The following is a 6,741-nucleotide window of genomic DNA, read 5'->3' as shown; positions in this document are numbered from 1 at the left end:
AGTTGTCCAGATAATTTCTTTCTATTATTTTTTTAGTAGAGACAGGGGTCTTGCTCTTGCTCAGGCTGGTCTCGAACTCCTGAGCTCAAACAATCCTCCTGCCTCGGCCTCCCAGAGTGCTAGGATTACAGGCGTGAGCCACCACGCCTGGCCTGTTTTATTGCTTTCTTTATAGCTGATGTCAAGCATTTGCTTTTCACCAGAGTAAAATAAAAAAATAAAGTGAAGCAAGTGGAAGACACCTGTATAACATTAACACTGCAAATGGCCATGCCATTAGCTGTCCGAGAAACTCTACTAGAACAAGGTTGTCTTGACTTTAATGTTACCACGAATGATGGTTATTTGAATAAGTTGTCTGAAGTCATTATAGCAGTTGATTATTTCCTTAGCCATTTTTTCTAAGTCCTGAAAATGTTAATAATCAGTCTAGTTTTTTTGGAACTTTTAAAGGCATATTTGAGTTTAACTGGAAAAACTTCTCAGTTGCTGAAAATTGTTTTTTTGCCCTCACTTTTGTTTATCCTTGTACCAGGTATCTTCCTTGACTTGATGCACCTGAAGAAAGATGGGGGCTTTGACATATCCTTGTTCTACAGAGATATCATCAGCATTGCAGAGGATGAGGACCTTGGGATTCACTTTGAGGAATCGAGCAAGCTAGAAGACCTGTTGAGGAAGGTTCGCGCCAAGGAGTCCAGGAAGCGAGTGCTCTACAGGTGTGCACTAAGCCTGGGCTAGCTGTGCACAAGTCCCTTAACAAATCATAAGCAATGCATTGCTTTGATCTCCTTGGCTACTTAACTCTGGACTGTGCTACTGCCTGTCTGTGTTCCTCTAAAACACTCGCTTTATTTCAGGATAGCACAAGGTATTGACTTCTCTTTCTTTGGCAAGAGCTGGTATTTCTCCAAAATAACACAGCCCTCCATTTCCTTGGTATAACCAATTGTGGTCTAACAGTATCCTCAGCTGTGCTCACTTATACAGTCAAGTGTTGCTTAACAATGGGGATACGTTCTGAGAAACTCACTGTTAGGCAGTTTCATAGTACAGACAGCATAGAGTGTGCTCACACAAACCTAGGTGTAGCCTACTATACACCTGGGCTATATGGTATAGCCAGTTGCTCCCAGGCTACAAACCTGCACAACATGGTACCATACTGAATATTGTAGGCAGTTGTAACACAATGGTAAATATTCATATATTTAAACATGTCTAAACATAGAAAAAGTACAATAAAAATATGGTATAAGAGATAAAAAAAAAAAGGTACACCTGAATAGGGCACTAACCATGAATGGAGCCTGCAGGTCTGGAAGTTGTTCTGGGTGAGTGAGTGGTGAGTGAGTGTGACGGCCTAGGACATTACTAGTACTGTACACTTTTATATGACTGGCAGCACAGTAGGTTTGTTTATACCAGCATCACCACAAACGCTTGAGTAATGCGTCAGTATTATGATGGCTATTATGTCACTAGCTGGTGGGAATTTTTCAGCTCCATTATAATCTTATGTGACCACTGTCTTATACGTGGTCTGTTGTTGACCGAAATATTGTTATGGGGCACAAGATTATACATTGTTTGCTTTCTTCTCTTCTGTGATTGGGAATAACAATAGTACCTGCCTCATTAGTTTACGTGAGCAGTAAATGAAAAGCACTTACAAAACAGAGCCTGGTATGGAGCAAAAACTCATAAATATTAGTTATTATTGCTATTAGAATTGTGTTACTCTGATTTCTTATAAACCAGAGACCAGTAGGATCTAGATTGCTAGAGCCTCTTCTTTTCGAGAGCCTTGACATAGAATCCTACGGGCTCTTCAGTGTTTCTTCCTAAAGACAATCAGACTTTCATTTGAGACCGGTTTCTTCAGTTCAGGGGTCATGACCCTTGGTAATTTTGGAGCAGTTTTCAAGAGTTTATTGACAATTCTACTAGAAAACCCATGCAAGTATTTTCAGGAAACCATGAACCACTCATTGTTACAGTTTTAGTTTGTCATTGCTCTCTTTTTGCCCCTAGGAATTATTTTTCTTTCCTCAAACAAGTACCTTGTTAACCTCTTCAGCCATTCTGAAATGATGGAATGTTGTTCCTGCTATAATTTGGAAATCTACCACACATTTTGGTGGGGATGGTATGGATGATAAAATAGAGGTTTAAATGTAGGTCCTAGAATCAAGAGTGCTTTCATTCTAGTCCTGGCCCCTCTGCTGTGTGACCTGAGGCAAGTCCTGGAGCTTCTCTGAGCCTCAGTAAAATGGGAGCAAAAATGGTACCTCGCCATAGGATTGCTATGAGTATTAAAAGATAACCTAGGTATTGTGCTTGGCACGTGGTTTATTTATAAATGTTAGCTATTATTATTTTGTGGAAGAGTGGTTATAGGATACTTGATATAAATAATAATAAATTGGAGATGTTTGAGAACTAACAGTGCCTTAGGCCTAAGGTCTAGAAAATTATTAAACTTATTCTTACTATAATCAAATAATAGTAGTGTTTTATTGCATGGTTATTATATGCCAGGCTCTGTTCTAAGTTCTTTGAAGCCTGAGGCCAGAGTGGACCACATTGATCCATGCTTTGTCCCAGGACACTGAGATTTAGAGAAAAGAACAGTTTTTTTTTTTTTTTTTTTTTTTGAGACAGAGTCTGGCTCTGTTGCCCTGGCTAGAGTGCCGTGGCATCATCCTAGCTCACAGCAACCTCAAACTCCTGGGCTCAAGCAATCCTTCTGCCTCAGCCTCCCAAGTAGCTGGGACTACAGGCATGCGCCATCATGCCCGGCTAATTTTTTCTATATATTTTTAGTTGTCCGATTAATTTCTTTCTATTTTTAGTAGAGACGGAGTCTCGTTCTTGCTCAGGCTGGTTTCGAACTCCTGAGCTCAAACAATCCGCCCGCCTCGGCCTCTCAGCACACAACAGTTTTTAAAAATTACTTTTGAAGATTGTGCAGTTTTAAAATTGTTAACATTTATCATCAATTCTCCTTTAAGCAGCCTTTAGACAACCAAGTTTACGTTGAGTAAGCCACAATAACTAAAGTGGGAAGCAAACACCCATCAAACGGCTGAGGCTGTTAGTAATGCCAGTCTGTTACTAAGGCTCATCTGTAAGCCCCATCATGTGTTACCAAGTTGATCTGAAGGTATATTAGGTGCTCGCTCCAGGAATCAAAATTTCTAGTTATGGCTCTGCCCAAAACCAATGTTCTTTCCACTGTGTGAACTTTTCAACTAGATATAAACTTGTTTAAACATGATCTCTTCTTTAAATACTTATTGCTAAGCATTCTACAACAAACAGCAAAGATTTGATTATTAATTTGAGACTTTTTTTCTTTTTTGGTAAAAGTTTTAAAGCTGTAAATTTCCCTGTGAACACAGTTTTAGCTGCATCCTGTACATTCTGATATATCGTGTTTTCATTTTCATTTAGTTCAAAATAATTTTAAATTTTCCTTGTGATTTTTTTCTTTGACTCCCTGAGTTATTTTGAAGTGTATTTTTTAATTTCCAAATATTTGAGCGTTTCCCAAAGTTCATTCTTTTGTGAACCTCTAACTTAGTTCCATTGTGGTTAAAGAATATACTTTGTATGAGTTCAGTCTTTTTACATGTATTACTTGTTTTGTGGCCCAGCATATGGTCTGTCCTAGAGAATGTTCTATATGTGCTTGAAAAGAATGTGTAACATGGATTATTTTATGTTTTTTTCCCCCCACAATATCACATATTGTAAATATTTTGCACATAGTCATTACAGAACACATTTTCAGGAGGTCCTATTGCTGTTTAAGATGTTGGTATACACTCTCCGGAGCAATGTGTCATAATAGAAAAGTATAATACATGAACTTTGAATCAGATGTACTTAAGTTTGAATACCAATTTTTGTTAGTTGTCTGTCCTTGGACAAGTTATATAACATCTCTGAGCCTTAATATTTTTATCTGTAAAAGGTTAATAATAAGGGTCTTGGGTGGCAACCAACGGAAACTGACCTTGACTAATTCAGCATATTCAAATCAAGTAGAAACCAGGGTGGCTCCAGGAATGTAGAGAGCAGAAACTAACGACAGTGTCTTTGAATTGCCGTTATCAGAAAGTATCTTCCGCATCATGTCCTTCCTTAGTCACTGCTCAAGACCCAGACTCCCAGGAGAGAAGGTCCCATGGCCTTCTCCCAGGTCAGATTGCCCACTACTTGGCCAAGGGAGGGCATGGTAACTCGATTAACATTCTTCCAAAACTAGTTGGAGAAGGCTAGTTCCTAAAGAAAAATTGGGGTTTCATTCTTAAAAGGAGGAGGAAAGGATACTAGAAAAGCAGAAACAACAGATAATTGATACAGTACTTATAAGGTTATTGTGACTATTAAATGAGAGAATGGCTATAAATTGATTGGTATAGTGCTGGGCTCAGTAAAAACTATCATTATTTTTATTATACAGGTTGCACCTCCCTAATCTGAAAAGTTGAAATCCAAAATGCTCAGAAATCCAAAACTTTTTCAGTGCTGACATGACGCTCAAAGGAAATGCTCATTGGAGCATTTTGAATTTCAAATTTTCAGATTAGGGATGTTCAACTGGTAAGTCCTGTATAATGCAAATAGTCCAAAATCCAAAAAAAATCAGAACTCCAAAACACTTCTGGTCCCAGGCATTTCAGATAAGGGATGCTCAGGTTGTAGTACATTCTGTATCATTATTTTTAGTAGTTAATATATCCCGAAACTAATATTTGTGGTTTAGACTCTGTGGTGGTATTATGGCAAATCCTGTTATATTATTAACATGCATTATATTTATATTCTAAGAGCTTGCTTAGGATTATTGGAGAGAATAAAACAAATTGAAGCTTGGGTGCCACAAAGGAATTTTACATAGGAAAGTACAGTCTTTCAGTCAATGCTTTTTCATTTTCCCTCCCTCAGGTTAAAGCTTAAGCTCAACAAAGACATAGCACTTACTTTAGGCGTCTATAATCTGGTCCAGAAGGCCGTCAAGCCTGCTCCAATAAGGCTCTATCGGGAAACAAACGAACCAGTGAAAACCAAGACCCGGACATTTAATGTAAATACAGGCAGTTTGCTTCTGCCTAGCGACACCAAGAGGTCTCAGGTAGGTAGATATGCCTTCTTACTGAATTTTCTGCTATTGAAGAGTTAACTGCGAGAGGAGACATTGACCAGGTTAATCAGTTAAATAACTTTCATGTGTGCATCTTTCTTTCCAAGCTGTTAAAACAGAGTCTTTTTGGAACTTTGGTGTCTGGATGAGTGATATCTTGAGAGCTAGAAAGTTAAACAGGGCCAGTGTTTGAAACAAATGTGAGTAAAAACTTCAGCCCTTGATCACTCAGCACACACTGCTCTGCGTCTAACAGTTTAATTGCTTACTCAGGTACAATAGCAGAAAATGCTTTGTAGTCGATTAGGGAGATGAAGAGCTAAGTGTGAACATAGTTCCATCGTGGTTAAAGAACATACTTTGTATGATTTCAGTCTCTTTACATGTATTGAGACTTGTTTTGTGACCTTTTTTCTTTCTTTCTTTCTTTTTTGTTTTTTTTGAGACAGGGTCTCCCTCTGTTGCCTAGGCTAGAGTGCAGTGGTATCTTCAGAGCTCACTGCAACCTTGAATTCTTGGGCTCAAGTGATCCACCTGCCTTGGCCTCCCAAAGGGCTAGGATTACAGGCATGAGCCACTGTGCCCACCCTGTGGCCTGTTTTTTTTAGGGAGAGAATTTCTTTTTGTTAAATAAACAAAATTTTTTCCTTTGCTTTGGAGTGACACCCCATCTGTTTTTCTGAACCTGAAGGACAGAATGCAGAACATTATCTTTCCTCGTCCTCTCACCCTTGTTAAATCTCAAAAAGGATTTGACATTGAAAATTAAAATGGAATGAATCATCCTTTTTAATTATGCAAAATGTGGGAGAGAATCTGAGGTTTTATATAAGCTCAGGACCTAGAAGGATGACTAAAATATTATTTTGATTCAACCCATGAGATGATTTTTGGAGCACAAATTTCAAGCCAGAGTATTTTGCCCTACTTTGTGAAGAAGAAGAAAAGAAATTTCCTCTTCCATTTTGGAAGTAACTAGTTTTTCATATTGGTTTATTCATAGGCAATAGTTCTTCTGGTTACTGAGTTTTATTCTATATCCATTATGCCTGAAAAAAAGGTTGAGGGCTCTTTTTTTTGTTTATAAAACACAAATTTGTGCTACTAAGTGCTGTTATCACATATCCAGGATCAAAATGCAAATATTAATCTGGAAGTAATACTTATATATGTGTGTTGGGTCTGCTTCCCACCTTGCCACCTAGCACAGTACCTGACATAGGTCCTCTCATTCAAGAAGTAGGTATGGCTTAAGCATCCTTTGTGTGTCAGGGATAGTGCTGGGAGCTCAGTACGTGTTAAATGAGAGAAGGAATAAATACCTGAAGAGCATGGCCTTTGGCACCAGAAAGATCTGGGTTTAAAGCCCAATTCATTTGTACAACCTGGAGCAAGTTACCCAACAACGGAGCCTCAGTTCACTCATGTTTAAAACAGTTTTTAACACGTACCTCCTAGGATTGTTACAGAAGAAAAAGTAGATGACATCATTCAGTAAATGTTAATTCCCTGTTATAGGAGGAGGATGCCCTGCTGAGCCCTCTTCCTGCTCCTGATCTGCTTTTAACCTGCTAGAGTCATGCAGCAGC

At 38.5% G+C, this 6,741-nt stretch overlaps 1 protein-coding gene across 1 annotated transcript in view; it reads left to right on the top strand.

Annotated features, from left to right (window-relative positions):
* Positions 1–6,741, top strand: part of XRCC6 (X-ray repair complementing defective repair in Chinese hamster cells 6) — a 19,875-nt gene that overhangs the window by 1,707 nt on the left and 11,427 nt on the right. The window lies entirely within an intron of this gene.

The sequence above is a fragment of the Propithecus coquereli genome, unplaced genomic scaffold (assembly GCF_000956105.1).
Source record: "Propithecus coquereli isolate 6110/MARCELLA unplaced genomic scaffold, Pcoq_1.0 Scaffold126, whole genome shotgun sequence".
NCBI lineage: Eukaryota > Metazoa > Chordata > Mammalia > Primates > Indriidae > Propithecus > Propithecus coquereli.
This window is presented reverse-complemented; position numbering and strand designations above follow the sequence as displayed.